This window comes from Haliotis asinina, chromosome 7 (assembly GCF_037392515.1).
Source record: "Haliotis asinina isolate JCU_RB_2024 chromosome 7, JCU_Hal_asi_v2, whole genome shotgun sequence".
NCBI classification, from domain to species: Eukaryota; Metazoa; Mollusca; class Gastropoda; order Lepetellida; family Haliotidae; genus Haliotis; species Haliotis asinina.
In genome coordinates, this window is record NC_090286.1 from 9,624,937 (window position 1) to 9,645,546 (window position 20,610).

A 20,610-nucleotide genomic window follows, 5' to 3' on the forward strand; every position below is an offset into this window, starting at 1 on the left:
ATAATCTGCACGTAACGATAAAGATGAAAATAGTGCAGTCTGTATGATCTGCACGTAATGATAAAGGTGAAAATAGACAGTGCAGTCTGTATAATCTGCACGTAACGATAAAGGTGAAAATAGTGCTATCTGTATGATCTGCACGTAATGATAAAGGTGAATATAGACAGTGCAGTCTGTATGATCTGCACGTAATGATAAAGACATGAAGACAACCATTTTCAAATGTTGGTTACATAGATAACCAACTGTATATTGGTTACATGGATAACCAGCTGGGAGAGACCTGGAGATAACTGCATGAATTCAATACGTTTTCCTGATTCACAAGACTCAAAGTGGGTTTTGACAGTTCTCGACCTGAATGTTTCCACGATGCCTTCCATCTCTTCGATCAAACATGAAGAAACATGTACCCGCTAATCCAATCGAGCAAGGCTTATGTAATTGAACATCTAGACATATCGACCTTAACTCCAATTGCCTCACTGTATCAGCAATGCTGTATAACAAAATCTTTGAAGAATCATTACACTTTCTCAATCCCAATTTGTGCGTTAAATGTGACAGGTTGGAGGCGGTTAAGTGTTGCTTCTCATGGTCAGATGGCACACGCGCCGTCGGATGCCCAAATCAATGGCACTGTGAAAAGATGACGGCGTGGTATCAGGACTGTCTACAGTAAGACCTAATGAGCAAATTGATTGACTCCCGTTAGTCCATCTACGTACAGACACAAGAGAAAACAGAGTCCATCGTTTGTGAGAACAGAGATTACAGGAGAAGAAACGTCAATCAACAAAATATCACTCTTTCAAACGCGCTTTCGTTCACAAGTCGTTAGGATTCTGACTTTTTCCAATCACGTGATATGGTCAATAGACCTCACTCAGGACTTCTTCCGATGGGCTTCCTCATGCACCCTGGTGAAGTTTCAACCTTTAGGTTTCATCTTTAGATATAATCGAAAAGTCCTTTGAAAGTGCAAAACATCATAATTAAACACGCCAACGGTCACAAAGCTCCCAGGATCATCAATGGAGTTCCATAGAAGCTCAAAGATCAAAACGTGCCACCATTATTTAGCGAAATCACGCAACGATGTCATTTTTAGAAATAAACAGTATTGGGCAATGAATTCAAGAAAACCGACACTTGATCTTAGAAATTAAGGTTTGTTTGGTCGTTTACCTTGTTGTTTAATTCCACAGTCAGCAATATTTCAACTATATGGTGGTTGTCTGTGAATAGTCATGGACCAGACAATCCAATAATCAACAGCATGGACATCGATCTATATAGTGCGATACGATGACATGTGTCAACCAAGTCAGTGACGACAAGCATGTAATGCTGAAGACCAATGGGTTCTTCATGGGTTCCTTTAGAATTAAGACTGTAGGCAAAAACAATACTTTTGTTCCATCTATACCACCATTTGTGATAACTGATATCAATTTTGACATTCCTCACCAAGACAACCAGAAAAGCTATCAGCAAAATGCTTTTTATTCATTTTGCACAGGGGGCGGTGGGGTAGCCTCGTGGTTAAAGTGTTCGCTCGTCACGCCCAAGACTAGGGTTCGATTCCCCACATGGGTACAATGTGTGAAGCCCATTTTCAGGTGTCCCCGCCGTGATATCGCTGGAATATTGCTAAAAGCGGCGTAAAACCAAACGCACTCACTCATTTTGCACAGGAGGTGCCTACCATCCAATTGGAATTCAAACCAAACCCAGCTATTTGTTTCCTCTGTCGGAGAGAAGCTGTTGGTCATATTGATTTGTCCTCTGAAGTGAACGAAAACACATCACCAGCAGCAGCAACAGCAGCAGCAGCAGAATCATGTGGTGGTGTGTGGTCCTGCGCATGAAGTTCAGGTCACAAAATCAGTTGAAGTAATCAACCGAATCTACCATAAACAACAATGAGTATATACAGTGGATGATATCATCGGATGTAGTGAGTGCAGACAACATGCCTCTATTACCTGATGTAGTAAACAGGGTCCACTTGCTCAAAGCGATCTTAGCGCTTGGGCGTTGTCACGAAAAACATGCAAAGATTTGGAGGGGCATGGGACGTTTTGTCCTGCAATCTTTTGTCATAATGATTGTTATCGTCTGCTAGTCAGTGCAGTGATCGATGTCCCAGGAGTTACTCTCGGAGAATCGACATTTGTATTATAAGTAAACGATAGAACCGTTTACTTTCAAATAGGTCTGTTGTCTCATGTTGTCTGTTTAGATGGACCAGCGGGAGTTAATCAGTTTGCTCATATGGTCTGTCAGACAGCCCTCTCTCGCGGATACCCAACAACTGCCTTTCTTGCTGCGTTTTCCCATTGATTTCGGAGCCAGTGCAGAGGATCAGTACGCCATTTGACCATCAGAAGCAACGCTTGGCCCGGCGGTCTCCACCTACAAACAGCACTTTTGTTAGTATCTGCTTAGTTTTATTGACTCCAGCGGCTGCCAAGGGAAGCAATTGTACATCTACATTAGACACAAGTCTCTGCATCCCAAGCTCACCTTTTAAAGCAACTTCCATGTCTTATGGGAAACAATGCCAGTTTAAATTTGTGCAGCAAGTAGATGATAATCTCATTTTATTATATACAAGGCTGCCTGGGATATATCGGCGGCAAAATCTTTGTAGAACATATAGATGGGCACGAAGGGATTAATATTACTCAAGGGAGTCCCAGTTAATCACGGCAAATTTCCTTGTCTCCCTTATCACGTGATCAGATATTTGGACATTTACATAGTTATTCCAAATCAATCTGTGTGAATAATCCTTGGACTTTTCTAGTGATGAAATGGGATTTTTTTTTTTTTTTTTTTTTTTTTTTTGTTGAGAATCTTTGATCTGCTGGCAGTGATCTTAAAAGACAAAGCTGAATATTTCGAAAATATAGACCCCTCAGTTGCGAAATTTGTCGACGGAGGCAACTGTTGCATTAGTTATTTGAACACACTTCTGTGGAGCCGGACGTATTGATTCTATACTGCAGTGTGGCCTTTGAATCAGAAGCATAGAAAAGAAGAGTTATCACCCTTTGATAAAAAAAATCGATGAATACTGGAAACTTTGCATGTATGTTTGTAACTTAAATCTTTGTAAGAGGATATTTCTGTGACTGATTATAGTTTGACGGTATGTGCGTAGTGAAATCTCACACATGTTTGTGCATCAGATGTGTCTCAAATGGTGTATATGTCGGTGTTTGGAGATCTTAAAATGTGTATGCACTCAGCAATATTCCAGCAATACAGCGGCAGTAAATAACAGAAGCCCTTCTAGATATTTCAGTGATTGAAATAATGAGCATTGATCCAAGTCAGCAAGAACGTCAAATTATTATTCGTCGATAATGTAATTCTAACTGCTTCCGGGGTGAGCAGAGTGGTAAGGTGTGGTGTAGTGTGGTACGTTTTGAGAAAGCTTTTAAATTGTGAGGGTAAGCATTTTAATTTCTTGCCATATCTATGAACTGTATGTTCCCAGTGCAGACCCAGCGTGGGAAGACAACCCCAAGAATAATGAAAACTATATGGAGACTAGATTTGAAGGACACATGAGGCTGAAACTGAATGAATTCAACTGTAATTTCATCTTTGCTGGACACTTTACATCTTGTAGAGCACATTGTAGACAGTTGTCTGTACCCAACACCGACAATCGATGAGGAGACGGGACCTTGCCAACAACATTCAACAAAAATTACAAATTTCATTGGAAACTGTTTCTTGATAGGATTTGGTAGACAGTGCCAGACAGACACATGTAACTGCTTTTGTATCATAATTCTTGGAAACATTGGGTCCTGCTATTAACATCTGGGAAAGTTGCTTTCTGCAATTTGTTATGTTCTCTTATGTGTTAAATATACACAGTATGGCACACAGCTAGTCCTTTTTCTTTTTTCCTGGTGTAAATATATCCACTTACGTCAGGCAACTCGTTTAAGCTACATTTGGCAAAATATCCCATGCTGTTTAAAGGTACTATATACACATGAACTGATCTACATGAAAACAAATACGTAATGTTGACAAGATTGTTGTCATGAGTTCGGTAAATGATATAAATCAGTAAAAGTTGGGCTATTTCAACACATCGTTACACCAAAACGCAGCTTTTCACATGCACGATATTCAGTAGTTTCATGGTTGATCCTCGTGCAATTCATCTGCATAAGGTTTAGTGGCGAAATTAGTCTGCGATGTCACCATACATACATACAGACATAATAAGTTGTTCACTGGTCACGAGGGGAGGGGGGTGGGGGCACGGACTGATGTACCCTCGATGTTTGTTAATGTTCCATGTTTTTAACTTGAGCATGGGGGTCGGATCGCACACTTCAGCCAACCTGTGTGAATCAAACGATTCGAACCTTGCATGTTGCTGTTTTGTCTTAATGAAATCGCCACAGTGTAATTCCCTTACCGAATATTCACAGGGACTACATTTGAACGTTTTGCCCCCCTCGTGACCAGTGAACAAACCTTTTCATAGCCATTGCTAGATTTTGCAGATGACACAAGGCAAACATATATAGAGTTATCTCCCCTTCATCGATATGCATTCGCAAAACATCGGTAACTTCCGTGCATCATGCGTGATTCAAGCATCACGTTATTCACGATAAAGAAGTACTACCATGAACTACCGATGAGTTGTCATTGGCAGCGGGGTACATTGTAATGTACCTATTATTGAAAATAATAGAATATAGTGAATATACATTATACAATCTTCGACCAATCAGTGATTACACCCATTGACAGGGAGGTAAGGGAGTGAAGTTCTAGCAGGTACAACCTTACACAATACACTGTTTCAACCAGTGGAAACAGCCATTTGTACGAGTACATGTAGCATGTATTTTGCGCAATGCCGATACAGGGATGCGTTTCATAACGTGATGCGTATAATGCACCTGTGAAAATTCAACTAAGATCAATATAGCTGATCAGTATATTGCAAGTGGCATTTGTCAGCTTTCGATTGACATCGCTGAGATTTTATTCATTTGAGTAACACCACATCCAATTTTCTACTCATGAAGATCCGGGTTGGAACTGGTTCTCAGCAACCCATGCTTGTAGTGAAAGGCGACTAAAGGGATAAGGATACTTGCTGACCTTATGGACACATACCATTGTGTCCCATTGTGTAGATCGATGTCTATGAATTGTTGACTGGGTTGTCTGGTCCAGATTCGATTACTTCAGACCGCCACCATATAGCTGGAATATTGCTGAGTGTGTCGTAAAACCTAACTCACTCACTCACTGAGTGTAGCTTCAAAAAAAGTTCACGAACCACAGTTCGAATTTCTAAGATTGAGTGAGGGTGTTCTTTAATTCACTGCCCAGGTCTGTTTATTTTTAAATCTGACATCTTAGCATGTTTTCCCTCAATAATGGTGACACGTTTTGATCTTGGCGCTGCTATGGAACTCCATTGATGCTCTTGGTGCCTTTGTGACTCCTGGCATGTTTAATTATCATGTTTTGTACTTTCAAAGGACCTCTCGATTCCGATCAAACATGAAAGCTAAAAGTTTAATCTTCACCAAGATGCTTTAGGAATCTCATCGGAAGAATTGCCGAGTGAGGTCTAAAGAACATATCACGTGATTGGAAAACGTCTTGCGAACGAAATCTGAAGATTTCAGCATGAAGGTATATGGCGTTTGAAAGAATCGACAATTATAGTATACATAAACTATGAGTCATTTACTCATAAACAGGTCCCCTTTCGTCTTGTCTGTGTGTAAATGGACTGGAGAGAGTTAATCAAAAGGCTCATCAGGTCTTGTGCGGACAGCCCTCACTTGCTGATGCTATGCCACCGCCTTCTCACAGTGCCATTGGTTTGAGCAGCTGATGGCAGGCGTGTGTCATTTGACCATCAGAAGTAACACTTAGCCTCCTCACACATGTCGCACTACACACAGGTGGACAGAGGAAAGTTTAATGATTCTTGAAAGATTTTGTTACACATCATTGTTGATGCAATGGGGCAATTGGCGTTAAGGTCGATGTTTGAAGATGTTCAGTTACATAAGCTTTGCTCGATTAGACTAACCGGTGGTTGTTTCTTTATGGTTTCATGTTCGACCTCTAGACAAGGAGAGATCTTACTTGAGTACTGTATTCCAGACAAGGATCTCGTGGAACCTGTCAGGCTGAAAACTAACACGCTATTAAATATGGCTTTGATTGCCATGATGTAATTGTGAAGATAAGTGTAACAACTATTTCAAGAGAGGCAGTTTTATTGACTCCTTCAGGTCCCATCAAGACTATGGGACAAAGATATCGGGCACATGAAATCAGGACCTGGTCTCCACACTCCTAAACTCCGTTCTAATAATCTTTCATCCTGTCAGTCCACATCTGCACGGCAAGTACAGTACGACCACTGATAATGAACTGCAAGGCTGCCAGGGGGATCTGTTAGCAGTTATCTTCGAAGTCAAAGTCAAATATATATTTAGAAAACATATCACATGTGCGAAATGCATCAGCGAAGACAACTTTTGCATCGGTTATTTCAACATACTTCTATGAAGCTAAACATGTTCATTGTGATATAACAGTGTGGCCTTTGTAGGAGAAGCATAGAAATGAAGAGTTATCACCCTTTGCACATTTGATGAAAGGTTCGTTAATAATGGAAACTTTACAGTTTTCTGTTTAATCTTAAATCTCAGTAGGACCACTATTCTGTGACTGATTACATTTTGACAGTATATGTGTAATAAAACCTCTCATAATGGGAAATGTCAGTGTGAAAACCTCAAATGGTGCACATTTTGGTGCTGAGGAGGTAGGTGGTTAGGGTGTCTGCAAATGTGCTTTATATATAAAACTGTAATAATGGAAGACCTACCAGACAATTCAGAGGTTGATCTTATGATCATAGATCTAGGCAGATGGAATACGATGCATCATCCAAGTCAGGGAGAATGTCCAGGCGCTTGGTATATTAGGCTATCAAGAGAGATACGTCTGCTTCTAGAATGAGCAGAGTGATGAGGTGTCCTGTGTGTCAGACGTGGTACCTTTTGATGATGTCTTCTAAATACTTTCCTGCTTTATTGGCATATCTTGTTCCCACTGCATGCTCAGTGAGGGAGTAAACCCGGAAGTCGTCTTTTAGTGAAAACCACGTCGTGAAAAAAGTTGAAGTACACATGGACCAAACTAAACGAATTCAGCTGTTGCCCCACTTATGTGAGAGAACGATGATCTCCTTTGCCAGACACTCATTATATTGTGTAAAGCACGCTGTAGATCAGTTGTCTGATCTGACTCCGACAATCCAAACTGAGTCTGGATCATGTCAACAACTGAAGACTGAACTTACCAATTTCATTGGAAACTGTTTGCTGTTAGGGTTTGGCAAAGGGTGCCAGACGGCAACATACAATCATCGCCTTTGCATCATGCTTCTTGGAAACCTAGTTGACCTGCTTTCCACCTGGGATAGTTACTCTGTCCAGCTTGTTATATTCTGTCATGTGAGGTGTTCATACATATTGTGGTGCATTGCCAGTTCTTTTTTTTTTCTTAGTTTCTGTCTCTAGCATAAATTATTTAACAAATTTTTAATGTAAAGCCTGGAGTAATACCTTTGACATCTTCGTCATTCACCCATATATGAACTATAGAACTTTTTACTAAAACACTACAATTTTGTTAATCGAGTTCTATTATTATTTTTGTGGTTTTAGACCACGACATTTACGTGTTTTCACATTTTTCTGTATTGAACACCATGACTACACCAATCAATGACACCTACTTAATAGCCTCACTGAATATGATCACAAATACGAAACAACTCTCCCCATCAATACACCCACTACCTACTCTCATTATCAACTGTAGTTTACACTCGCCTTTAATGGTAACTAGCCCTGTATCTCGTTAGCTGAAACAGTCATCATGTCATGTAGTATTTGCAGCAACTGAAGTACCCACTGAAGCGTACCCGGCTTGTAAGCGGGGTACATTGCATGTAATAGAAGAGCATTTAGCCAATCAGAAAACGGCATTTATGTGTTAGGTAAGAAAACGTATATATGTATGTACACCGTACACGGACACCGTGTGGACACCGTGCGGACACCGTGCGGTTAGAGTGTAGGTGAAATCAATAGGTCAGTTTCATCATTAGATGCGGGCGAAGTACTTGATGGTCTGTGCTAATATGTCTTGATACAACTCTAATGTGTTTATGTGTCGTTAACATGAACTTGGGGAAAGTGGGAAAGAAATTGTCGCAACAATCAATGCATGCAATAATTCACTGAATGCATCATATATCACCATCCATGATGAACATTACACGTGATGTCGGTTAAATATATCCCTGCTTTAGGTTCAAGTATGTACAGGCTTCTGTCATACATCTTGTATTTTGCTGTGTTTCGATGAGAAACGAAATAACAATTAGCTGTATACTGGAATGTGGACAAATATTTTTAACAACCTGTACAGGTTTCAATTTGTATCTATATTGTCAAACGTTATCACATCAGTCACTTACAGAAATACGTGAAGCAGAGGAAAATTAGTTCTTGCGGAGATTCTATTTTGAAACATACATGCACAGTTTCCGTTATTTATTAAATCTGGTGTCAAAGGGAGACAACTCTTCATTACTCTGCTGCTTCTCTATGACTGTGCTTTTCGGAATCCACAAGTACCGTTTCAAAGAAGTGTGTTGAAAGAACTGACGTAGCAGTTCCAAGTGTCGTTGTGTTGTGTTAGATACATCTTTATTCCCTCGATATTTGAATCTGACGCATGCCAAGAGATGAAAGATTCGCCCATGTTGCTATTTCATCAATGGAAACTCCCACGACTTATATACACACTACTGATTTTGAATGATTATCACTATCACTTGCCATGCAGATGTGGACCAGCCACAGGACTCAAAGGCTGCGATGAAAGATTAGTGGGATAGAGTTTGGAGACCAGGTCCTGAGTCCATGTGCCCGATGTCTTTGTGCCACAGCCTACCTTGGGAACTGCAAGAGTCAACAAATTGAATTGGTTGTTACAGTTGTCTGCAAACTGTAGAGAAGATTACATCATTCCAATCAAACCCATATTTTAGAGAGTGCACTATTTGTTCAATTTGTTATTAACGAGTGGTTCCAAATATGCGACATATTTAATCTGGGAAAGAAATAATTATGTATGTTCTTCAAGAGAATGTAATCGTTCCATTCTTAGACACAGAGCAGAAAAACGTATTTGTCATAAAGTGATTTAGGATGGTGAATGGTTTCGGGGATAGTACAACAGACCGAGGATCTTGGCTCTAAAGTTGTTGGTTCGTCACATAATAACATATACTAATGAACGCACACACTCGATGTGTGGGCATTATTTTGTATAGCAACGACACAGATACTTTCGTTGTGAGTTTGCGTTTATATTTTGTTTTACTTTATTGGACAATGACCAAACACCTGATTTATGCTTTCTTTTGTAACTGGTGTTGTTTTTGTTCCTTATACTAACACAATTATTTGGCTCAGATATCGATGAATCATTACACATTTCAACGTGGATTAAGAGGTACGTTCTCGCATGTGTCAACATCACTGCTTTCTCTTTTGTAGGAGTCAGTTTGTTAGCTAGCTTGGTCTGTGGTACCGCTAGTATGGCGTCTATTTCCATTCTATTTCAAATCTCCGTGTTCCCCGACTATGTTACGAAGTTTGTCAATCGCTTTAGACATTTGAATTTTGGTTGAAAGATGACGATGCATTTTAATGTATCAAAACCACAATGACAACTATTTTAATTCAACACACTTGTAATACAGAATTTAGAGAAAAGATAGGTAATCCACAATGATTTAGAATCGATCATCGATAGGTAACTCATTATCGAATTAAACCGTTCTGTTTCTCAAACGGTCGATTTGAATGTAAGTATAACAATATTGTAACAATATCATGATATAGGAATGAGAATCGACATTACCATTCTGAGGAATTGAACTCGGTCCTCAGCCAGATGAGTCAAGACCTTATCTACTGGGCTACCCGACCAGCCCCCGTGCTTTAGTGATAAACACCCTGTCCAGTAATTTCCCATTCACAACAGGTTGATCAATGTTGGAACATCAGTTCCATTGAATATACGTGTGTGGAGGGGGGGTGGGGGGTGGGGGGTCTGCAAGGTTAATAGTAGAAGGTGCGGTCTGTACTGTCTGCATGTAAACAAACAGTCTCGAACATCGATACGGACAGGGAGAAAACTGCAAGGATCCAATATATTCCCCGGATTCTCAAGACTCAAAGAAGGATTTGCTAGTTCTCAGCCTGACAGTTTCTACGAGGTTCTTGTCTGAAATACAGCGCTAAAAAAATATCTCTCCTTGTCTGGTCGTCAAACAAGACACCATTAAGAAGCTGAGTGAATAGAAATATCGACCTCAGCGCCATGCCTCATTGCATGATGTATAGCAAAATGTTTTAAGAATCATTACACTTTTCTTTGTCTCTATGAGGGTTAAGTGTTTCTTTGCATGGTCAAATCAGCTGCCCAGATAAATGGCACTGTCCAATGAGAAAGGTATTAGGGGTTGAACTGTCTGCACAAGACCTAACGGGCAGATTGACTGACTCCTGCGAGTCATCTACACACAGACAAGAGAAAACAGGGCCTGTTTCTGAGTAAAGGGTGCATCGGTTATGTATGGCATAATAGTCGATTCCTTGAGAACGTGGATTACAGGAGAAAACACGTATATCAGCACAATTTCACTCTTTCAAACGCCTCAAAATACTCTTTCAAATACTTCAAGGATGAATCTTTAGATTTCGTTCACAAGTGACTTTTTCCAATCACGTGATATGGTCTCTAAAACCCTACTCGCTAATTCTTTCGATGAGCTTCTGGAGGAATTATGGTGAACATTCAAGTTTTATCTTTCATCTTTAATTGCAGTCGAATGGTCGTATGAAAATACGAAACACCATAATTAAACATGCCAGGAGTCACAAAACTCCCAGGACCATCAATGGATTCCAAAAAAAGTTCCAAGACCAAACCATGTCAACGTTATTGAAGGAAAACACACCAAGAGGGTATTGTAGAAAAATGCCGTTCAGCTATGTTGGTCTTAGTGGAGTTTTAACTGGTTTCATTATGTTCCTCTCTGTATGACACGCGTTCCTGTATTGACATGTGTGTGTGTAAAGCACATGTAATGTAAAATCGTAGAAACAGTGTATAGTGTAATGTTGTACTTACGGTGGCATCACTTCCTTACCAGTATGACAGTATGACCACGTATATGTCTTCTTGGGGATGTGTCATCTTGAAAAATATGTTCTGTGTTGTTAACATGGACTCGTCTCAGTGTGGATTGTCGGAGTCAGATACAGACAACTGGTCTATAGAGTGTGCTTTACAACACGTAATGAGTGTCTGTCGAAAGAGATGATTTTTCTCTCAGATACGTTAGATTACAGTTGAACTCGTTCAGTTTAAGCCCAATGAGTAATTCAAATTTTGTCACCCCAAAGTTTCTACAAGCATGCACTGGGAATATGTGGTAAGCGATATGTGAAGAAATTAGGATCGTTTACCCCTCACAATAAATGTATCATCAAAACATACCACATTACTCTACAACACAGCAATCTGCTCATTCAGGAAGCAGCCATATTTGTCTGATAGGACTTTCTTGGACTTTCTTGCTGACTTGGAGTTCCTGTCCTGTTTTCCCTGTCATGGTAGTCCAACTGTCTGGATCAATGCTCACTAGGTCAGTCACTGAATTGTCTGGTGGGTTTTCCATCATTTACCCTGTTGCTGAGTCCAGTCACATTTGCTGATCATTCATCCACCATTTCGGGAACATCTGTTTTGGCACTGGCATTTCCCATTATGTGAGGTTTCAATACATTTCAATACGTACTTACTGTGAAAATTTAATCAGCCACAGAAATGCTTTCTTGCAGAGATTTAAGTTTCAAACAAGATTGCAAAGTTTCCATTATTTATAAAAGTTTTTTTTTTCTAAAGGCCAGAACTCTGTGTTTCTTCCACAAAGGTCATGCTGTCGTATGGAATCAATACTCCAAGCTTCACTCAATTTTGTTCAAATAATTATCTTCTAAATATTTGACCTTGACTTCTAAAATGACTACTAGCAGATCAAAGATGCTCTCAAAATATTTACACATTTCATCACAAAATATTTCACAGAATTATTCACACACTATTGATTTGGAATGAAATATATACAATCCCAGCTTTCCGATCAAGTGATAGGGAGGATAAAGAAAAGTGCCGTGATTAAGTGAGATTCCCTTGGGTAATATCCCTTCGCGAAGAACTATATTTCTACAAGGTTTTGGCCTCGATATCTCCCAAACAGCCTCGTATGTGATACTATGAGACTATACTGTGCTTGCTGCAGAAATTTTCGCTCAGTTGTCAGTTCTTTAAACTATACAATAATAGTTCAGACAGGCATGTTATTTATTCACATCGTGGGTATCACAAAAATAATTGAATCGCTTTTCGTCTGATCTTGTCTTGTCCGATCTCAGATCGTTTGTCAGATCTTGTTTTGTTTCGTGTCTTCCTTACCGCTACGGTGCTGTTTTTGAAAGGTCAGGTGTGTCGATATTGCACGAAATGAATCTCATTGAAAGTGGTGGCGATCGTCGTAAAGCCCGTCCTTATCATGGTGGCTCTTACAGTCTTGGTAAAAGGAGAGAGTGAGTTTAGTTTTACGCCGCACTCAGCAATATTCCAGCTATATGGCGGCGGTCTGTAAATAATCGAGTCTGAACTGAACAATCCAGTGACCAACAGCATGAGCATCGATCTGCGCATTTGGGGACCGATGACATTTGTCAACCAAAGTCAGCGAGCCTGATCAACCGATCCCGTTAGTCGCCTCTTAAAACTAGCATAGTCTCCTTTTATGGCAATGGTAAAAGGAGAACTAAAAGAGAAGGTTTACACGTTATTCCATGTCTTGGGAAGGACGGTATCTTGTGGTCAAGCTCGATGACAGTTGGTCAAATATATCACTGATTTATTCATTCCGGATTACGTAATTTACGAAGCGCCGTCAAAGAGTAACAATTAAAGACACTCAGCACATATTCTAAATGAATTGGAGCAATCGTAGGTTGAAAATATGCATTAATATGATTAGTTTAATTTATAGTATGCAAACCGGCAAAAACATCAAAGCGTCTATCAGGCTGTCACATCACCACGGCGGTAGACATCATAGGTGATATAGGCACAGGTCAATATGTTGTGCGGGCGGTGGAGAAGCCCAGTGATTAAAGCGTGCACTGGTCACGCAGAAGATCCTGGTTCGATTCCCCACATGGGCACACTGTGTGAAGCCCATTTCTGGTGTCCCCAGCCATGATATTACTGGAATATTGCTAAAAGCGGCGTACCATCAAACTCTCTCAATATGCTGTGCTCCCAGGTTCAGAAGATGGTTTGTCCTGAATACAGTTTTGTCTGTCAGTTGTCACTAACAGTAAAACTATTGTGGCAGCGTCTGTTAGCGTTCAGCTTGGCTTTGAAGCATTTACACCTGTCTGTTTGACACCCGTTGTGTCCGAGCAGCCACACCTCACAAATTCCGGCCCACCACATATATATGACATGAAAGTTCATGAAATGACTGAAGTATATTGATTGTTGTCACATAAAATAACGCGAAATGGCAGACCCTCATTTCACGAAATGACTGAAGTTTTTAGTTTCACGAAATGACTGACAATCTGACTGTAACATATTATCTAAATGGTGGAAATGCTTTATAGCTGAAAATTGACTGGGGCAATCTGTAAAGCCTGTATGTATTGGTAAAGACATGAATACAAACACTTACAGATATTGAGCAAGTACGGGATGGGAGATAACCGCAAGGATTTATTACATTCCTCGGAGTGACTCAAAGTAGGATTTGTTTGTTCGCAGACTGACAGATTCCCCGAAGGCCCTTGTCTGGTAACCAACACTTGAATAAAATGTCTGCTTGTCTGGCAGTCAAAACAGGATACCATAAGAAATATGCACTCGCTAGTCTCTGTCGCATTAAAGAGACTTATGAAAGTATCGACCTAAACGCCAGTCACTGCATTAACAAGGCTATAATCATTTGAGAACTTGAAAGTCTCTAAGTCTGTAGGTGCAGTCCGACCGATTGCTGGCAGTCAAGTGTTGCTCCTGATGGTCAAACACACCGATCGCTTCCACTGGCTGCCAAAATCAATAACAGAAAGCAATAAGAAAGGCGACTCCTTGGTATCGGCGAGATAGGGCTGTCTGCACAAAGACCTAATGAACAGATTGATTAACTCCCACTAGTCCATCTGCAAACAGATAAACTCAAACAGGACCTGTTTCCTACTGATGGACAGGTGTATTCTTAAATTGTCGATTCTGTGACAGTAGCGTCTGGGGCATTGATTACCGCACGTTCAGACGATAACGAAGTTAGAAATTTGCAGGAGAATAATCCACAGAAATTCACTCTTTCAAACGTCATATACTTTCAGGCTAAATTCTTTCTCCAGTCACGCGACATGGGCTTTAGATCTCACTCAGCAATTCTGTCGATGAGCTTTCAAAGGCACGCTGTTGTGGATTCAACCTTGCGCTTTCATCTTTAAATGTAATCAAATAGTGCTTTCAAAATACGAAGCGTCATAATTAAACATGCCAGCAGTCAGGACGCCCCAAGGACCATCAGTGGAGTTCTAATGAAGTCCCACGATAAAAACATGCCGGTGTTATAGAGAGCAAACAAGCGAAGATGTCACATTTAGGCATAAACAGCACTGGATGATCACCCTGCGCCTCTCACAAATCTGGGTTCTTCGAACCAATCCTTTTCTGTGATGTCAGTCGAGAGCAAATGTACTTTATTTGCGATAATACAGTTCAAACATATTAGCCTCAGCTGCGTTCTCCCATGTGCCCTAAACAGTAATCTTTACAGGGGGATATTTTCACATTTCTCTGCATTAACATCTCTTTGTTACGAATGTCGAATGTCGTGTGCAGTTTTAAACATGGCAGTATCTATTCACCTTGACATCATGTAATGCCGTTTTCACGGCACTTTTGTTTCCTTACGCAAGAGTACAGTGGGGCACGCATGTTGTTACGGTTAATACAGAGACGAAATGTATATGAAATCCCCTAGGAACCAGCGAAATATAACCTTGACAAGGCTAAAGCATTTAATAATGTGTATTGAGCAGACACAGAGCAAGATACAATGGTTCACAATACAGGTTTCTGGCACAATGCAACTGAGTCAAATCTAAAGTAATGGGTCACAAATTTAACATCAACTCACCTATGTCACGATGTGATCGTGCGAGATAGAAGGAAGGTCGACGTACATGTAAGTCATTACCTTGGGCATTTGATAATGAAAGTTATCGTCACTTTTCACCTGGATGGCGATTCTAGAAACTAGTCAGTTAACGTATTGATGGTCATCATTTCCGTTCATATTTTTTGTTTTCCTCGAGCACAACTGAATCCGTTCTTTGATCTTGTCTGATCTCGCCTTGTCAGATCTTGGTTGTTCTATATAGCATTGTCTCCCATGATGTCGGGATGAAAAGGTCAAACATGGAGACTTGACACGAACATCGTAACCAACTCGTTATCTGGGTATTTGTGGTCCTTGTAGTAGCAGTATTTGGCAGTAGGAAGTTAACATATATGTTTTTCCACTTCGTATTGAAGGAGAATACTTTTTAAGTATTAATATGCTTCGATGGCATGTTGTAATTATCTTACCAACATGTCCCAATCAGAAATATACTGTTCGTGAGAGCCGACGAAATGCAATCGAATTATGTGTTGTGCATAATATCAGTCATTGGTTTATTTTGTACAAATTAGATCATTCTGCTCTCTTGAAGCTGTTTCAAGAGAGCCTTTGACTGATGGTCTCAATGAATTGATATTAAATGTAATCTGATGAATTAATGTTAAGTTATTTAACCAACAAAATATCAGTATTCATTTTGAGCAGTGACATCACCACTAACGTCTTGGATGACAGCGATCTGAAATTTCGCAATCGCAGTTTGCTGCACAGAAGTGATTCTTGTGGTTGGGTATCATCGGCGATTCATATCTCACTTTGCTGTGGTTATTGCCTGGGCATTGTCAGCACCATATGCTGCACTACTTGAGGCTTTCTTCCGGCATGAGACTAACACGTCCTGAAATAACTAGAATGTATATAGTGGTGGTGCGTGTAGTCAGCTGTGTGGTCAGCAAGTCAGCTGTGTGATCAGCAAGTTAGTTGTGTGATCAGCAAGTTAGCTGTGTGATCAGCAAGTTAGCTGTGTGATCAGCAAGTTAGTTGTATGATCAGCAAGTTAGCTGTGTGATCAGCAAGTTAGCTGTGTGATCAGCAAGTCAGCTGTGTGATCAGCAAGTTAGTTGTATGATCAGCAAGTTAGTTGTGTGATCAGCAAGTTAGCTGTGTGATCAGCAAGTCAGCTGTGCGATCAGCAAGTTAGTTGTATGATCAGCAAGTTAGCGGAGTGAACAGCAAGTGGTGCTGAATTGTTGCATCTGCTGGAGTAGCTACTGCGATGATACCCGCGCTCGTGGTGGACGACAAGGAGAATGGAGATTACAGCAGAAAATATATGTCCGTCTACAGATTTCCAGAAGCCTTATTCCTTTAGATTGGGTTTGCAAGTCATTGTGACTGTTTCCAAACACGTGACATGGTGTTTGGACTCCACCTGGGATTTCTTCAGATGAACTTCCCAAGGCACCCTGGTGAGGGAGGCATCGTTTGGTTCTTATCATATGATTCACATATCCGTTGAAAATACAAAACGTCAGGTCAGCAATCCGAGGTCAACTAGGAACAAAGACGTATAACGTTGAAAGCAAGCTGATGATATTGGAGATAAACACATAACAATGTCAGATTTAGAAATTAACAGCCATACGCAGTGAATTAAAGACCTCAATAGCTTGATCTCAGAAATCCCAACCCAGCACTATCACTTGGCTCACTGAATTAATGGATTTCCTTTGATCGTGTCTCATCCTTTCATATCGTCAGATCTAGTTTGAAAAGACCATTTACGTCTATTGTGCCCGACATGACGGTAAGTAGCATTCGTAGTTGTCGTAGGCTCACTCGCCATTGTTGCAGTCGTAGTAGTTGTACTTGAGGTAGTAAAGCAGGAGGTTTCAACGTTTCTGGTTAAAACATAAATTTCTTCACTAAAATTCGTAGTAATTAACAAAGTCAATAATAGTCTAAGTAAATATGGACAGAAGTGAAATAGAAATGTGTAATACAAATATTCGAGTATGTATTCATTAAACTGAACGTTTGTAAATGATAAAAGCATGAAGAAAAACACTTACAAATACTGACCAAAGACAGACCAGTAAATACCTGCAAGGCTTTTATATATCACATTCATTGAGTAGGAATGTTAGCTCTCAGCATGGCAGTTTTCCCAAGGTCCTTGTCAAGGATAAAACACTCATGATCAAGTAATATGCCTGCTTGACTGGCGGTCAAACATGGTGCAACAAGACACCATGAAGACATATGCACTGGCTAATCTCTGTCACATAAAAGAGGCTCACGTACACGACCAAGTGAAAATACCCTCCCAAAGGCCAATTACCTATCAGTGTCAGCAAGATTGTATGAAATCATCAAGACCCTTTACACCCCTCTCCAACGTTTGTGGCTGCAGTTTGACAGGTTTCAGACAGTTAAGTGCTGCGTCTAATGGTCAGATGATAGGCCTGCGCTTCTTTTGGCTGCTCAAATCAATGGCTGAACGCAGTAGGAAAGGCGGCTACTCAGTACTCAGAGAGGACCGTCTACACAAAGACCTAATGAACAGATTGATTGACTCCCCCAATCCATCTGCTCAGAAAGAAGCTGATCAGAGACCAAATAAAGGCCCCATAGTTTGGGTATTCTACACTTGTCCACTCGGTTAAAGTACCAGGGACATTGATCTTCTCATGAAGACAGCACCTAGATTGGAGATTACAGGGGAACAAACCCGTCAATTCACACAATTTCACTCCATTGCAAGACCCTATTCACTAATGTTGAAATGTTTAGATTTTGTTCTCAAGACTGTATTTTCCACTTATATTTTTTTCACGCTCCACCTCGTACTTCTTCCAATGAGCTTCCTAAGGAGCCCTAGCGAAGATTCAACCTGAAAATGCAAAGGGTCATAATTAACCATATCAGCAATCAAATGTTCGAGCCTTGCCAGTACATGGGTGTCAGCACACGGGTGAGACCCCCATCGCTTCAGCTTGTCCTCCAAAATACATCTGACATCCTGCATCGGTAACTGGACATGGTCTAACACTACAAGGCCTTCTCGTAAACCTTTAGATAACTGGACTGGATGACGTAGTATAAATTTTGCAAACACACGGATTAATCAGGAATTTCGGAACGTTTACACCATCAGTTAAAATACATGACATTTTAGACATGTGAAGAGCATTTTGAAATTGAAGTATCAGTGACAAAACTATCCGTTGCAATTCCCTACTTTGACTTCCACCGCACGTTCCCGACTTGTTCAGATGAGCAACTGACTAGCTTTTGCATATGTTCATGATGCGTATTGCTGGTGGAGCTTGTAAGAACACCTGGTGTCATCACTAATTAATAGTGATTTTTTCAAACACACATTCTGTCTTCGTAGCTCATAGTGTCAGTCACTGGACTATCGGACCCAGACTCAGTTATTTACAGACAGTCTAGTACATGCGTCAGTAATAATGCTCTGTATAGCGTTAAACAACAAACTCGGGGTGTTAACGTCGTCGTAATTCAGTAATCAACTCTTTCTAAAAGATGTGTATGGACAGGGGAAAGGGTTTGGTAGCTTTGGTTTAAGATTGCAAACAAATAAGAGACTGAAATCCTTATCCCTTTGTACAGAAGCGAAACTGAGGCCAGACTAACCAAATCACTTTGATGGTGTAAATGTTTCTTCTGGGACGCAATCGTAACGAACCGTAGTCATATGATATTCCAGCACCAAACCACAAGAAACTCTATTGACAGTTTTCTTATCTAAAACGTTAACAATTACCCTGAACCGTTCATACGTTATATTCGCAAAATTAAATGAATACGTAAAACGCCACCAAGTACAGCTTACGTATGCTTTTCGCTCAATGGTCACACTGCTGCTGGTCCCTAGTATGCAACAAGATGGCGGGTCTCTCAGTGAATGGATATGATCCTTGTGGCAAAGCCGTGAAACCAATCTTTGTAGGGGTCACAACTGACTTTAATTTGAACTGAATCAGCTTTGTCATGATGTAATGGCGAGAAGCAACATGAAGAACGTTCAATGGTTTCCCGAATTGGATGTCTGATGCGGAGGATCCTCTTATATCTGAATTGATAGATGTGGCTCATTATAAAATATACAGATGAAAGGTGTCAATTTTAGCTCGACGGTCAATTCTTTAAAATTCCAGTGATTTGACACTCAACGTAACCGCACGTGTAACTGGGTTCCCCAAAAGAAAATATACCTTATCTCGTTTGTTTCATCTCGGGAGTATTAGTCTCTTTATTGTCTTCCGTGATGGCGTTTAGAAATGTCACGTATGTCGTTATTGCAGGAAGGTACTCGAGGTTATAGCAGCATTACACACATCATCCATTTTGATCCTGTTCCCCATTAGTCCGTCATTGTTTTTCATCTGGTTCTATGGGACTTACACGAGGGAGTAGTAGACAAGGCTCAGTCCGTACAATCTGTATGTAATGATTAAGACACGAAGACAAACAGAAACAAACTAATGACCAAAAACAGATCACGCGATAACTGCAGGGATTCAGTAATTTTCTCACTTCCACAATGGAAATAGGATTTATTTATTCTCAACCAAATGATTTCCACGAGGTCATTGTCTGGAATACAATACTCTGATAATGCGCCTGCTTGTGTGCTGGTCACATTTGGCACAGCAAGACATAATAAAGAATTATGTGCGTAGTAATATATGTCATAACGTGAGGTTCATGTGTTTCACCACCTACAGATATTGACCTCAGCTCCTATTAACACACTGTGTCGACATTGTGTTAAGATCTTTTGAGAATCTTTACACTACTCTGTGTCATTTACGTTAGAAGGGTGCCAGGTTGCAGACGTCTACGTGTTGGTTCTAATACTCAAGTGATACACCCAGCCCCACCAGGGGCTGCCCAATTCAATGACGGAACCATATTAACACAGTTGCATGGGATCAGAGTGAGAGGTCTGTCTACACAAAGTCCTAACGGGCAGTTTCAATGACTACTTTAGTCCATCTGATCACAAACAAGTTGTAATAGGACGTGTTTGAGAACACACGGTCTCGTCGTTCATATATACTGGAATTACATGTGAGAGTGACACCTGGGTTTGGAGAAAACACGTCTATCAACAAATTTTGTTGTTCAGATTACAATCCCAATTTTGAAGTTTTTACATTTAGTCCACCAGGTATGGTCATTCCTTCCAATCAGAT

At 40.4% G+C, this 20,610-nt stretch overlaps 1 protein-coding gene across 1 annotated transcript in view; it reads right to left on the reverse strand.

Annotated features, from left to right (window-relative positions):
- Positions 1-6,773: 6,773 nt before the first annotated feature.
- LOC137290201 (serine/threonine-protein kinase RIO1-like) overlaps positions 6,774-20,610 on the reverse strand; it is a 97,428-nt gene continuing 83,591 nt past the window's right edge. The window contains exon 17 of the mRNA XM_067820925.1: positions 6,774-6,785. The gene's annotated coding sequence lies outside the window, so the exon portion shown is untranslated. The remainder of the gene's footprint in view (positions 6,786-20,610) is intronic.